The sequence below is a fragment of the Mustela nivalis genome (assembly GCF_964662115.1).
Source record: "Mustela nivalis genome assembly, chromosome: 5".
Classification (NCBI taxonomy): Eukaryota; Metazoa; Chordata; class Mammalia; order Carnivora; family Mustelidae; genus Mustela; species Mustela nivalis.
Genome location: NC_139024.1, coordinates 128,329,734 through 128,345,903, shown reverse-complemented (window position 1 = coordinate 128,345,903; position 16,170 = coordinate 128,329,734).

The following is a 16,170-nucleotide window of genomic DNA, read 5'->3' as shown; positions in this document are numbered from 1 at the left end:
AGTTTATGGTTTTTTGACTTTTTATAATAGTGCAGAAGTGATATGCATTTAGTTTGGATCTTTTCCCAGGCTGGCAATCTACAGTAGGGTCCTCTTTTGTAATGCTGGGCAGGGGCAGCGAGCACAGCCCCCAGGCAAACCACGTGATCATGAGGGTCAGCAACCAACACACTTGAACCGTCCTGTTCTGGCTTTCAGTGCAGTGTTCAGTAAGTTACATGAGATACCAGACACTTTATTGTGAAATAGGCTTTGTGTTAGAGGATTTTGCCCAACTGTGCAATACTGTAAGTCTTCTCAAGACATTTTAAGTTTGGCGGGGCTAAGCTCTGATGTTCAGTCGCTTAGGTGTTTTCCATGCATTTTCAACTAAAGAGATTTCCAGCTGAACAATGGGTTTATTAGAAGCCGAGGCCGTCATAAGCCGAGGAACATCTGTCTATACTGTGCACCTCTGTGTTTTCCTTCATTGCTTCCTGTCTCTTATTCCTTTGTCTTTCTGTTGATCTGTCACTCCACATGAAGCTCCAGTCAAATACAACTTCTTTTTTTTTTTTAGGTTATTTATTTATTTACTTATTAGAGAAAGCATAAGCAGAGGGGGAGGCAAAGAGTGAAGCAGGCTCCCCACTGAGCAGGGAGCCCGATGTGGGACTCAATCCCAGGACCCTGAGATCATGACCTGAGCCACCCAGGCGCCCCCAGGCTATGGTTATTTCAAGAAAAAGTCCTATTTGTGAATTCTTCATCTAGTGAAGATGAATTAAAATCAGAAAGTCAACTCTGCCACCTTTAAAAACCCAGGAACAGAAAAAAATTCCACGAGCAGGTATAACCCTATCCACAATAAATCACTTTCAATCCAGTCCTGAAAACTAATACAGAGTAGGAAGAAAGCATTACAGAAAAATTTTGTTTTCATTAATCAAGCTGTAAAATAACGGGCCTTACATGAATGCCCTTTAGGAAGACAGTTCTTATAGTTTTATGTTGATGAAAACTCACATTACATTCGAAATGCATGTTAAAACCATGACTGTAGATTAACTACCACTTTCAGTCGTCAGAAGATGAAAAATGGTCAAGAGTCACCCAAACTGAATCCTGGTTCCTCCTGGAAAATGTGTTCCTAAATATTTTCCCCCTGAACTACTGTGCTCTTTCTGTATCTTACACAGCAGACACTGCGATGCACAAACACATCCAGAAGGCCTTTGAGGGCTGACAGCCTGCTGGAACAATGAGGAATTCACCTGGGTTTCTGCCTTTCTGCCGGGCCCAGAAAGTTCTGGGTAGCCCAGGTGACGTGTCATGAGAATACATGTGTAGCTCACACCATATGTATTATCTCCTCAGGGTAGACACCAAAATCCATGTTCGTTTATGAAAATCCGAGATGCGTACAGAAATCAAGAGTGATTCTGTCATCTTGAAAGAAAAACACACTGTTGCGCTGCCACATGCCTCGTTTCTTCTTGAGTGACTGCAGGAAGTAGCGATTGCAGTCAGAAATCTCAGAAAGAAAAATTAGAGTAAGGGCAACACCTGCAGTTTATTCCTGAAAATACTTGGAGAACGACTGTGACCAATAAACCAGGGCTTAGTTCATGAGACTATGTCAATGAGCTTATACCATCCCATGTCCTGGTCAACCCTCATGTCTGGGAGATGGAGGGACGTCTTCATCTTCCAGAGCTACTCTTAGGGAAAAAGGTGGAGACCATACTGACTGAGTCCCTACTTTAGCAGGAGAGCCAAAAACACCTTGCCCCTCCATAATCCCAAATGAAAATAAACATCTCAGGGCGCCTGGGTGGTTTAAGCTTCTGCCTTTGGCTGGGATCAAGCCTTACGTCGGGCTCTTGGCTCAGCAGGGATCTCACTTCCCTCCTTCTCTCTCTGCCTGCCTCTCTGCCTACTTGTGATCTCTGTCTGTCAAATAAATAAAATAAATAAAATCTTTAAAAAAGAAAAGAAAAGAAACATCTCATTTTACTAGTGTGCAGCAGTGACTATGCAGGAGAAATTATTATTATTTTATTATTAGATGATATATTATTATTATTATTATTATTATTATTGTACTATATTGTTAACCTTTTGAATTCGGACACCTAAAATTTTTAATAAAATATGAAGGCCTTTTTTTTTAAGATTTTATTTATTTGAAAGACAGAGATCACAAGTAGGCAGAGAGGCAGGCAGAGAGGGGGAAGCAGGCTCCCCACTGAACAGAGAATCCGATGCAGGACTTGATCCCAGGACCCTGGGATCATGACCTGGGCTGAAGGCAAGAGGCTTTAGCCCACTGAGCCACCCAGGCGCCCCATGAAGGCTTTTTTTGTTTTTGTTTTTGTTTTTGTTTTAAGATTTTACCTATTTATTTGACAGAGAGATCACAAGTAGGCAGAGAGGCAGGCAGAGAGAGAGATAGAGGAGGAAGCAGGCTCCCCACTGAGCAGAGAGCCCGACATGGGACTTGATCCCAGGACCCTGAGATCATGACCTGAGCCGAAGGCAGCGGCTTAACCCACTGAGCCTCCCAGGCGCCCCATGAAGGCTTTTTTTAAAGAACAAAAACTTCAGACTATATCTTTATCCTATCAGTTCCCACTACAACTGGCTTCTGTCTTGGCCAACATTTAGCCATTCAGATAAAGTCCGTATTTAGTGCTTCGTGTGTATGCATGTGTAAAATAAGCGGACAGTCATAAATCTTTAAGATTGTGTATAATAACTGTGAAATAAGGATTCTTGATACACAAGGTCTCGTCTGGGGAAAACAGCTGGAGAACAGTATGCAGTTTTCAAATGATGAAGGGGAAATACGCATTCGGTTATGAGAAAGGGAAGGAGAACAAGACCAAATATTAATAAAAGGGAAAAAAGCTTTTTCTGCCATCTTTCCGTGCCGCAGTAACAGTGTGAACAAATGTCCCACAGATGCCCTCAAGAACATTAACACTGCTGAAAGGGGGGGGCGAAGGCCAGGTTCTTAGGAGGCCCTGCACCAAAGTCATCGTCCCGTTTCCTCACTGTGATGACGAAGCATGAGTACATTGGCAAATTTGAAATTATTGATGACCACAGAGCTGGGAAAACTGCTGTGTACCTCACGGGCAAGTTAAACAAGTGTGGCATGACCAGCCCTAGACTTGTATAACTGAAAGATCTAGAAAAGTGGCAGAATATTTCCATCCCCTCAGTTTGGTTTCACTGCATGGAAAAATTCTTCTGGCATCATGCACCATGAAGAAGGAAGAATCCAGGCAGGAGGGAAAATCCTGGGATTCCTTTTTCCTAGAAATATAATATACATGGCACGTGAAATGCCTCAATGGGAAAAAAAAAGGAAAATAAATTACAGTCAACTAATGTTTGACAAGGGTGCCAAACAATTCAATGGGGGTAAGAACAGTATTTTACTCCCAAGCAGCCACATGCAAATAATGAAACAGGAGTCCTGCCTCACACCATACAGAGAAAATAACCCAAAATGCATCAAAGACATAAATGTAAGCATTAAAATGATAAAGTTCGGGATGCCTGGGTAGCTCAGTTGGTTGGACGGCTGCCTTCTGCTCAGGTCATGATCCCGGAGTTTCCGGATTGAGTCCTGCATCAGGCTCCAAGCTCCACAGGGAGTCTGCTTCTCCCTCTGACCTTCTCCTCGCTCATGCTCTCTCTCATTGTCTCTTTCTCAAATAAATAAAATCTTTTAAAAAATAAAAATAAAGTAAAATGATAAAGTTTTCAGAAGAAAACACAAAGGTAAATGTTAGTGGTCTTGAATCTAACAACGGCTCCTCGGCCAAACACCAAAGTACAAGCAACTTAAAAAAAATAATAAACAAATAAATGGGACTCAACCAAAATATCCCAGTTTTGTGCTTCCAAGGACCCCATTGACAAAGTCAAAAGACAAGCCACTAAATGGGAGAAAATATTTGCAGGTCATATATAAGGAACATGCATTCAGACTGTGTGAAGAATTCTTACAACTCAAATAAAAAGACAACCAAGTTAAGAAATGAGTAAAGAGGGGCGCCTGGGTGGCTCAGCAGGTTAAGCTGCTGCCTTCCGCTCAGGTCTTGAACTCGGAGTCCTGGGATCGAGCCCCGTTCTTTCTGCTCAGCAGGGAGCCTGCTTCTTCCTCTCTCTCTGCCTGCCTCTCTGCCTGCTTGTGATCTCTCTCAATAAATCTCTCTCAAATAAATAAATAAAATCTCTTAAAAAGTGAGCAAAGAACTTGAATATACATTTCTCTAATATTCAAATGTATACATTAATATATAAATGTATGTATAAATATATTTTACATGATCATATATTTATATAAACATATTTATGTAAATATATTTACATTCTTAAATATGTATTTAAATATAAATAAAATATGAAATATATAATATATATTTAAAGATACATATAAGGTATATATAAAATATATGGGACAATAAGCACGTGAAAATATGCTCAACATCACTAATCATTCGGGAAATGCAAATCAAAACCATGGTGAGATACCACCTCCCACCCACGTGGATGGCTACTATCAAAAACCCCAAAAGCAGGTGTTGGAAGGATGTGAAGAGCTGGAACCTGGAAATTGCTGGTGGGCTTGGAAAATGGCGCAGCCACATTAGAAATGGTTTAGTAGCTCCTCAAAATGCAGAACACAGAGTTGCCATATGACACACCAATATCACTCCTGTGTATAGAGCAAAGAAAAAAACTATGCCCACACAAAAACTTGTGCATGAAGGTTTAGGGTTTATTCGTAATAGTGAAAAGGTGAGAACAACCCTGATGTTCATCAACTGATGAAGAGATAAATAAAATATGATCCATCCAGCCTGTGGAATATTATTCAGCCTTGAAAAGGAATAGAATTTTGATATGTGCCACGACACAGAGGAGCCTTGAAAACATTCTGCTGATTGAGAGAAGTCAGTCACAGAATACCACGTATTGCATAATTTGATTTATATGGAATTTCCAGAGTAGCTAAATCTACAGAGACCGAAAGTAGATTAGCGGTTGCCTAAGACTGGTGGTGATGGCTAAAGTTGTCTTTTGAGGATGATGAAAATGTGTAGGTAGTTCAGTATAGTATAGTTAAATATAGTGAAAGCCATTAAATTGTCCACATTAGATGGTGAGTCGTATGGCCTGTGAATTATATCTCAATTAAGCTGTCATCGAAAAATGCAAAGAACTTCTATATTTATCAAGTACAAAAAGAATGAACTTGATTAAAAACATCAAAAATGGGGAAAATAAAAACAAAATAAGATGGGAGGAATAAAATTATGACTGTTTATCATTAATTTAAATGTGTACAGACTGACTTTTTCTATTAAAGCGCCTATAAGGAGGTTACAGATCCACGCTGTTCAAGAAACATACTTAAAATGCAAAAGGGATTGAGAATGAATCAGGTGAGGAGATACCATGCAAAAGAGAAAGCCGGAATGGCAAAATTCATCGCAGACAAGTTGGGTCTAAAGTTATAGGTACTAAGATGAAGAGGGACATTTTTAAAGGCAGAGTTTGGAAAGAAGATGTAAAAGGTATAAGCAGGTATACATCTAACAACATAATACCTGAAGACTCTAAAAATGCAATAACAAGGTAAAATTTTAGCTTTTCAAATGGGAGTATCTACTAGAAGGAGGGAAAAACAAGGACACACAGAAAATAGACATCCTGGGGCGCCTGGGTGGCTCAGTGGGTTAAAGCCTCTGCCTTCGGCTCAGGTCATGATCCCAGGGTCCTAGGATTGAGCCCCACATCGGTCTCTCTGCTCCGCGGGGAGCCTGCTTCCTCCTCTCTCTCACTCTCTGCCTGCCTCTCTGCCTACTTGTGATCTCTGTCTGTCAAATAAATAAATAAAATCTTTAAAAAGAAAAAGAAAATAGACATCCTTATTTCCCTCGGAAAACATTTCTTTCTTACACCTAAGGAAAGCCATATTTGTAAAGATTAATTGCATACTAGGCAACAAAGGAAACCTTTACAAGCCTTCCAAATTAAAGATTTAAATAACAGTTCTTTGATCACAATCCAGTAGAATCAGAATTAGATAACCTGGTAACAAAAAATTGAAACTACATACAAGTTAAGAAATACAGTCTTCAGTCAAAGAAGAAATCATAAGACGACTGAAGAAAATCTTGAAAGCAATGGAAAGGAGACTATTTCATACCAAAACTTACAGAAGACACCAGAAGTTATACTCTAAGGGACTTTAGTGTCAAATGTCTTCAATTTCAAACATTTTTTTAAATAAAAGAAAGTACTCATTTAAACCCATCAGAAAAGGGCAGCTCAATCCAAAGAAAGGAAGTAGTTATAATAAAGATAAATTTTTAAACTAATAAAAAATATCAGGGGCAAATAAACTCAAAGTTGTTTCTATGAAAGACTAATGAAATAATAATAATTAAAAAAAAACTTCACATGCCCTATTAAGGATAAGAGAGGGGGAAGATGGGGTGTGGGAGGAGGTGGGGAGAGGGAAGGGGAATGGGGATAGGGGGGTTTCAGGGAGGAGGGGACAGAGAGAGGGAGAGAGTTGCAAAACAGATAAGGATTGGGAACAGAGATATAAAAGCAAATGCATAATATAAAAGAAGAATCACTAAACTGCAAGGCACTTTATACTAATCAATTTGATAACCTAGAAGAAACGATGATTTCCTAGGAAAACAAAATCATCCAAATGATTCAAGAATGGAAAATTCAGAAGATGAGTTCCAAGATCAGACAGGTTTGCAGCTGGATAACTGTCATTCTACTGTTAAATGGCAACAGGCAATTAAACAATAATAAGTCAATTCACTTGATGAAGCTGAGCACAATTTTAATACCCAAACCTGAGAGGGAGGAACGGGGAAGCTATTAACAAATCTGGCTTAGGACAGATTAGTTAACAGAAACTGAACTAATGTTAGCAAATAACAGAAGTCAGGCATCTATCAAAGGACTATATCCTGAGACCAACTTGGATTCATTCCAGGAAAATAAAGGGAGCTCAAGACCAGAAAATCAATAAGATTTACCTCATCACTAAATTAACTGTGAAAAACTCTTAAGACCATAGCAATAAATGCATTTGATAAAAAAATAAAGGCACCTGATAAAAGGTGAGCAGCCATTCTTTATAAAAATGAAGATAAAAACAGAAGGACGTTATGCAGGAGGGATTATTAACTGGGAAGCACTAGATCAAGAGGTAGATAAAATGAGCCCATATTTGTTAAACAGTGACAGAGCCCCATGCGTGCGTGGATAGAGGCGAATGAGCTCATGGATGAGCACCAGGCTGTCAACAGGTTTTATAGGGACAAAGGCAGCGGTGAGGAGAGGAGAGTCTTAACAACAGGGAAGAAGGTAAAAGGAGGATTGCAGTTAAAAATTGTGCATGATACAAACACATGCAAATAAGACCGGATATTTTCCGGTATATAGTTTTATAAAACCCTGCACACATTACTGGAACTACCAACTCTTGCTTTCAGCTCCGCAGCCCTCGCGTGCTTTCCCAGTACCAGGATGCAGGGGTAGATCCTCCGTTGGTGACATCCTATGTCATTGTACTCCTAAAGGGACAGGTGAAACAGTGCAGGGGCTTGAGGTCAGAACTTAGGCATCGCTGGCCCACCCCAGCTCCCTGCTCGCCCAGCCCCCACTCTGAAGCGGCGGGCACTTGGAGCTGTTAAGAAGCAGGGATCTGAGCAGTTCTCTGGTTTCCCCTGGAGCCATCTGCATCCATCATATTTCCCACAGCTCTCCCCGAGTGTTCCCTTAACTCCAGGCATACCCTTCTTATGACAGCACCTAGTACTCCCCGTCACAGTGCTCTGTCTGTCACATGCATCCATTGATCAACTTTGTGCTGGTTGAGGGCTGGAGCCCCCTCCTGTTAACTTCTCAAGTCTGTTTCTAATGCAGCAGCACCTGGCACTTAAGCACCCTGTCAGTACCTGCCAAATGAATGAAATGTACTCAAAACATAGTATGAAGTCTGCGTTCAGAAACTCCTTTTTGGAGCTGTTTGCTATCATTTTCCCAGGCAATTAAAAAAATTTCCAGCCTTGCTGCCAATAACCTGAAGGGGTAAAGGAATGCCCGCGTGCCTCATGGGACATGTCACTCTGGATGGTCCTTCGGCAGCAGGGACTTTGATAGCGCTCTTCCAAACCCAGCAGGATGGTGGAATGGGTACGTGGCTGAGTGCCTCCCGGGTCTGACCCTGTGTGACGCCACCCGGTGCCTGCAGCTGCCCTCTGGAAGGTGTTGCTTTTGCGGCAGAGCCGGAGGGCACCAAGCATGTGTCTGTCTCCAAAGTCCTGGGCACCACATCAAAATGCCTTCCTGAGAAGCAGAATCAAGGACAGTTGCTGATCTTCATTCCTTCCCACCAAAGGTATCTCATACACCATCTTTGGAAGTTGGAGCCAGGGGGTGCCTGGGTGGCTCAGTCGGTTAAGTGTCTGCCTTCAGCTCAGGTCATGATCCCAGGGTCCTGGGATCGAGTCCCACACATTTGCCTCCCTGCTCAGCGGGGAGCCTGCTTCTCCTTCTCCCTCAGCCATTCCCCCCACTTGTGCTTTCTGGCTCTCTGTGTGTCAAATAAGTGAATAAAATTTTTTTAAAAAGTTTGGGCCATACTCTTTAGCCATTCTACTTTCCCTGGGGTAATTTGCCACCTCCCTGAATTTACCTGAATCTTTCCCAAAATCTACTTATCTTCCAGCCTTCTTGACCATAATGAGTCTATAAATTTTCAATAGACAGTGTGAACTTACACTTGCTAATATTTGCATAACATGCACCTCTTTCGATCTCAAAGAAAAGCTTTGCACCGCAATGGTCTCTAATCTCCAAATAGGTTCTGTTCCGGGATCCTACTGGAATTCTATGCGCCTGTCCCCTAAGATCCCATAAATTGTGGTCCAGTTTCGCAGCCAGCCAAGGAAAGCACATGGGAAATCTTGCTGAAGTATGAGTAAGAGCCAATGAAAGGGAACATTTTTATCTGCCTCGAATGCTGGGACCTGAGGAAAGCAAGTTTCATTACAGACAAATCAGGAAGGAGGTGCAGATTGCTTTTTATGTCACTCTGGAGTGGAGGTCTGCCATTGATCATTAAGGCCATTTCCTGCAATGCACTCACCAAAGTGATAGTCACTTCGGAGTGGACAAAACTTAGGAAATGGCCAAGGGGAGCTCTGCTTACACTTTACACTCTCAGCATTTATTTGTATTATTTTCTTTATAGGGCAGTATAGAGACTTGAGACCACATTGAAAAAGCAAAGCTTGTCATCCTGTGGCCTTGGGTCAAGAATAGAGATAGTGCTGCTCATGTCAGTTTCAACCTCCAGTGGCCAAGGGTTTGATCTGATGCTCTTTCAAGTTTTCACCATAGCCTTTCTCAAGCTCAATGGCCAATAATCCCACAGGAGGAGATTTTAGGGCCCTCTCAAACTTCTGTTTTGCTATCTCTCCCCAGCCTGCTTCCTCTGCAAAAGTCACCACTTTGCCTGTGCATCTACCACCTCTTAGAGCCTTTGGAATCAGCCACGAATTGCAGTGCTGATTCCTTCCATGACCACATATTGTTTACAGGAAAACTCTTCTTCGTTATGCCTTGCCAGTCAGAGTGACGGTTTCATCCGCAACCTGGACCAGGTTCGGGAATGTTCTACACATAAATGTGAGCAAATGTCTTCTGTATTGAGAGACATGTACAATCTGTAAATGGAATCTATTGAAAAACCAATACATAGGGTACACTTATGTCCTGACCCAGCTGGAAGGAGGCAATTCATTTCTATCTTTCAGAAAATTGGTGTAACACATTGATTTTCATAACAAAGAAAGCAGTTTTGTGTCCTCTACCAAAAGACTGTCATAGTAAGCAATAAATTGCCTCTTTGGGGTGAACAAATTAATAAGATATTTTCTAAATTTCAAAATAACAAAGACAGAACTATGTCTGTAATGCTAAGTGCATCCCCTTAGTTGCAGGGCACTGTGTCATGGACCACCTGAGCAATGGCACATGGCGGCCGGTAGTCTGATTTGTACATCAATTCACCTGGCAACCTGTTAAAAGAAAGTCTTGCACATGACAAGCTTTCAATAAGACACTGACAAGATGGCCAGGAAGCCCCCTTAGCTGGCTTTTTCAGGTGTCCAGACATCTAGTCAACCTACCTCACCAACTCATCACCATGCTTACTGGAGTAAACCCAATCTCTTCCTTCCCCCCTGGAGATGGGAGAAGAGCCACTCACACGTTTGTATGGAATTCTCATTCCCCCTTGCTCTGTCCCCACATGGCGCTGTCCGTGTAATAAATAAACAAATCTTTATGTCACCCGGAAGTTCCTGGGTCAAATTACACAACTCGGACAATTTTGGGTCACTACAGCCTTTTGTTTTTCTCTCCACCTTAAGCCTTCTGGGTGACCAACAACTATCTAAAACTCATGTTGCTGCCATATGCTGTTGTTCTGCTTCATCTTCCCAGTAAAGTTCAGTATTTTTCCCTAAAGTTTGGTTTATCAGTATCTCCAGCGTCTATCTCCAGCTAGGGTCATGATCCCAGGTCCTGGGATCAAGTCCCACTCTGGACTTCCTGCTCTGCGGGAAGCCTGCTTCTGCCTCTGCCTCCCATCTCTTATGAATAAATAAAGAAAATCTTTAAAAAAATTTTAAAAAACCATTTCTATCTTCCCACTTTTAAAGATTAATTCTAGGAATTATTGCTATATATCCAGTGTCCTATCTCTTTCTTAAAAAGTCTTCTCCAGGGCATCTGGGTGTCTCAGTTGATTAAATGTCTGACTCAAAATTTTGGCTCAAGTCATGATCTCAGGGTCATGGGATTGAGCCCTTAGTGAGGCCTCTGTGCTCAATGGGGAGTCTGCTTCTCTCCTTTTCCCTTTGCCCCACCCCCCTACTCACATGTGCACACACGTGTTGTCTCTCTCTCAATAAATAAATAAACAAATCTTTAAAAAGTCTTCTCCAAAGGGAGTTTGACAAATAGTCCAGTAAGGGGCTGGAAGAAAATATTATAAGTTTTATTCATATTTCATGTCATCCATTTAACTGTTTAGCTTTTGCATGTCATTTATAATTTGCATAATAATTTAGTAGAGTAGTAGAGTTTATAATTTATCAAAAATTTGCTTAAATTTGTGCTATGTCTGCAAATATTTTTTGTATGTATGTATGTATGTATTTATGTATTTATTTATTTTTGTGAAAGAGAGGTGCACAGTAATAAAAGGAGATCACTGCTCCAGGGACCCAGATATTTCCCCAAGTCCTGTTTCCTTCCATTCCCTCTGGGCTTCATTAGACCCCCTTAACACCAATCTTGTCCCTAAAACACGCCCTCTGCAGCACCAAGTTGAAATGCTTAACTCGGGCCATCACTGCAGGCTGTACCGGGATGACCTTAGGGAAAAGGGTGGTGGGTCTCACGGGTTAGCTGTGTCACCTCCATGAACAGTCCTTTGTTCTGAACAGCTAGTGCAGCCCACGTTTGCAATCACAGGCTCTGGCACCAGAGTGGGCATAGATCCCAGCTGGCCCCTCAGTAGCAATATGGCTTTGGGAAAGTTGTGTCATTTCTGGCCCAGACTTAAGGCTCATCCATAACGTGGAGGAGAAGACAGTGTGACCCTCAGTGGGCTGTTGAAAGGATCACGAGATGGTTCGACTCAGGTGCTCCGAGGTACCCAGCACACAGTAGGCCCACAGTAGAACAAAAAGTTGTTCTATTGATCTTATAGTTACTATTACTCATACTAACAAAACTAACTGATCATTTGAGATGATTTTCAAGCGAAGTGTCTTCGCCTGGATTTCTAAGATTAACCTACTTCAAAATGAATTCTGCTCTACTGTGAAAAACGAGCTAACCAGCAGGTTTCTTCTGCATCTTTTCTGAACTTTTTAGGATCCTCTCTAGAGAAAGGTTCTAAAGGAAGGCAAAGTGCAGAAATACTCTTGCTTCAAAGGATGTGTAGGAAATGATTAATTTTGCCAAAAAACAGTGCCTTGAACATAAAAGATGTTTGACGAAGCTCACTGTAGACAGTGTATCCCTCCAGGATTCATAAGTTGAAAACTCAATGTCCAAAGGGACATAACTAGGAGATGGGGTCCTTGAGAGATGTTTAGGTCATGAGGGTGGAGTCCTCATGGGCGAGATTAGTGTCTCCATAAGAGAGACCCCACAGAGATCCCTCGCCTCCTCCACCTTGGAGGTTATAGGGAGAAGATGGTCATCTGTGACCCAGGAAGTGGGCACTTGAACAGACACGGAATCTTCCAGGGTCTTGATCGTAGACTTCCCCGCTTCCAGAACTGAGAGAAATAAGTATGTCTTTAAAGCACCTAGTTTATGGTGCTCTTGTTACATCAGCCCAAACTAAGATAAAGCTTGTCTCTTATACTGAAAAATAACACAAATGTTAACAACAATTTAAAAAAGGAACATTGTGGCCAATGACATGTAATGAACATCATCTCTCCTCTACAGAGACAAGAGCTTAATTAGTTTCGGGCAACTCAGTAGAGTATGATTAAACCAAAGAGCAGCAAGATGTCTAAATGCTCAAGTCCTCTGCCTCCTACTTTTCTGCCAAAACAAAAGAAAAGCCCTAGGCTGGTTTTGGTTACCACCAAGCACAAAACAGCCAAATTCCAAATTAAAAAGCTCTGGGGTTTAATTGTGGATGTATGGAATTACATAGAAGCTCTCTTTGATCATTCCAAAGGATGTTTCCCTCAAAGGTTACAAATACATCTCAGCCTACCAACCATCTCAGGCCTACCACAAAAATTATATATATACACTTTTAGCATTTTAAAATGTGTCTAAATTTCAGTTTCGGATCCCGTTTTGACTATTGTTATGGGCTTAGTTGGATGCCCCCAGATTCCTACGTTGACGTCCTAACACCCAGCATCTCAGAATGTGGCAGTATTCAGAGACAGGATTTTTAAAGAGGTGATAAAGGGAAAACGAGCTCACTGGGGGTGGGCACCAAGCCAACAGGACTGGTGTGCTTACAGGAAGAAGAGATTAGGACACAGACAGTACAGACTGAAGGACAATCGTTTGAAGACAGAGTGGAGAACACAGCTATCTGCAAGCCAAGGAGAGACGTTTGAAGAATCGAACCCTACTGCCACCTTGATCTTGGACTTCCAGCGCCCAGAACCATGAGAAAATAAATTGTATGTTGCCTAAGCCACCCGGCTGTTATTTTGTTTATGACAGCCCATGACTCAGAAATTTGAGGACCTCCCCCCCAGACTTTATCCTGAAGTTCTGTTTCAGCTTCAGGGGCTTGTGTAATACTACTGTATCAAGGAGGGAGGCTCCTGCCATTCCCTGCACTGGGTCATTGAGACACTGCACAGCTGTCCCCAGGGCTGGCTACATAATTTACAAGCCCCATGCAAAATGAAGATATAGGACCCTTTGGGCAAAAACAGGGAGGAAGTGTTTGTTAAAGGTACTAAAATAGAAAGCTCATTTCCTCCATCATCTGTCTTCTGAAGGGGCATGGCTGCTGTTTTCTATTTGCATTTAATGTCATTCCAAGCAAATAAAAATTTTATAATGTGATTATGGGCATGATTTATGCCATTCATCTTCGCAGGGTGCAATGTCAGTGTTAAATAATTCACGCAGGGATTCCACAGCTGGGGCACACCCACGTGCCCTCTTCTTATCAGAACCGTAGAAATCCTGCACAAGACCAGCTCTGCCATCTTTACCTCACCTGGGGACTCACACCTGTTCCACCAACCCTGCTGCCCTCGGCTTCCTGATGAGTACGGAACTTGACAGGATCAGGAGCCAGGGGCTGCCTTTCTTTCCCTTCCCTCCTAAGTCACCACTTCCAAGGCTTGGCTAACACAGGGAGGTGACATGAGTGAGAAAGGACAAGACAGGGTTCTGGGCTGCTCACAAGAGGCCAACGCCTCCTGCCGGTGCTCAGAGCAAGCTCTGGTCTGTAGGGAAGGCGAGCTCCGGTTGACTCGGTCATAGACATCACGTGGTCAGCGAGTCTCGTTGACCACCACTCACGAGGTGTCCATTTACATGCTGTGCTCACCGGGCAGGGCGAGCAGTACATGCAAATGAGCAGTACAGGCAAGGAATGGTGGATACCCACAGTGGGCTGTCCCCTCCACTATGTACGTGCTCCACTATCCCACCTGTTATGCCCCAATAATGGGTCCATCATTAAAAGAGCGAGACTGATACAAAGCGAAGGTCAAACAAAGCTTTATTTTGCACCAAGCATCAAGAATCAAACTGACCAGCCAGGGCCGCTTTTCTTACAGAGAAGTCAACCCCTCTCTCCTTTACAGACTAGCTTTTAAGGACATAGGCCATGCGGTTGAGCCTGGTCATGCACAGGTGGCCAATGAAATTGTAACACACAGAGAAAGCTGCACAGTGATGCTAGGTGACCAATTGAATTACAACTTACCTTTTAGTAGATATTTGACCTAGCCTATCACCTTGGTTAGGATTTTCGCCCAAAAGACTCACAAAGGGCGGGACCCATACTCCTTGGTAGCTAGGGAGACAGTATGCAGCCCTCCACTGATCAGATGTCTTACCTGGCCTGACCCACCCTTGGATTTGGGCTTTGTTACCTGAGGTTGATTTCCAGGACTTGTTTTTAAGTAAGTCCCCTGGGAGAAGGGGAGCAGGGACAGCTTAAGGGTTAAACAACAAGGTTATTGTGTAACCTCAATGGAAGCCTCTGGCTAAAATATAAAAATATAAAGTAGGTCCTTACACCACCCACTTCGCTCAAAAAACACAAAGTCAAAAATAAAACTGAGTAATTCCTAGACATTGAGAGAGAAGCACACTGACTTCACCTTAGAACCCTTCTGAGGGCGGTGCTTGGCAGGGTAGGGGGGTGTGAGGGGGTTGGGGGTGGATAATGGGACCTCTGAGGGTGTGGCCAAAGGTCAGGGCCATTTGGGAAGGGGCTTTCTGGGGGAGGGGCCCTTCTGGGAGCAAAGCCCTGGGTGGGGGCATTCCCTCTGGGGGCAGGGCTGGGAGCAACCCCAGAAACCTGGCCCACAGAGAAGCTGGTCCTTTCTCTCCCTCTGCCCCCTTTCCCCAGGGACCCCTAGGCTTTGGAGACTAAAGTCAAAATTAAAGCCATATGTCTAAATGGTTCATACTGTGGTTGGGTAGTGTTTTTAACATATTAATTGACTGGTTTTTCTCAGTACTTGTCAAACCTTTCCCAACTCAAGACTTTCTCTTAAGCAGCAGCGCAAGGCAGGCCGTTCAGTTTGGTCAAGCTGTTTGGTGATTCTTTGTAAAAACCCACCCTCTTGCGCTGCTCAGGAGGGCAGTGTTGCGTCCTAGGATAAACATAAATATATATCAAATGTGTTTACAAGTTATATTTATATGTATACATTCAATTCTCTGTTTACATATATATGTATAAAATAAAAATAAAAATATTGTTTAAAAGGCTGTTTTCCGGGGTGCCTGGTGGCTCGGTGGGTTAAAGCCTCTGCCTTCAGCTCAGGTCATGATCCCAGGGTCCTGGGATGGAGCCCCTCATCGGGCTCTCTGCTCAGCGGGGAGCCTGCTTCTCCCTCTCTCTCTGCCTGCTTCTCTGCCTACTTGTGATCTCTGTCGGTCAAATTAATAAATAAAATCTTTAAACAAAATGCTGTTTTGCAGGGAACCTGGGTGGCTCAGTCCTTAAAGCGTCGTTTTTCCACTCAGATCATGATCTTAGGGTCTTGGGATGGAGGCCCACATTGGGCTCCCTGCTCAGCAGGAAGACTTCTTCTCCCTCTCCCACTCCCCTGCTTGTATTCCTGCTCTGTCTCTCTGTCAAATAAACAATTTTTTAAAAAGAAATACTTTATTAAAAAATATATGTAAAATGCTATTTTGCCCTCTATTCTGGTAAGATTGAACACATTCCTAACAAGAGATCTTCCTTGACTCCGTGATAAAAATTTAACATTGTCTTAATGAATCCTCACAACATCCGCCTCCCCAACCCTTCTCAGATGTTACAATTAAGGTTCAGTGAAGTCCAAACACTGGGCCTGAGGTAATATATCCAGTATGTGGCCT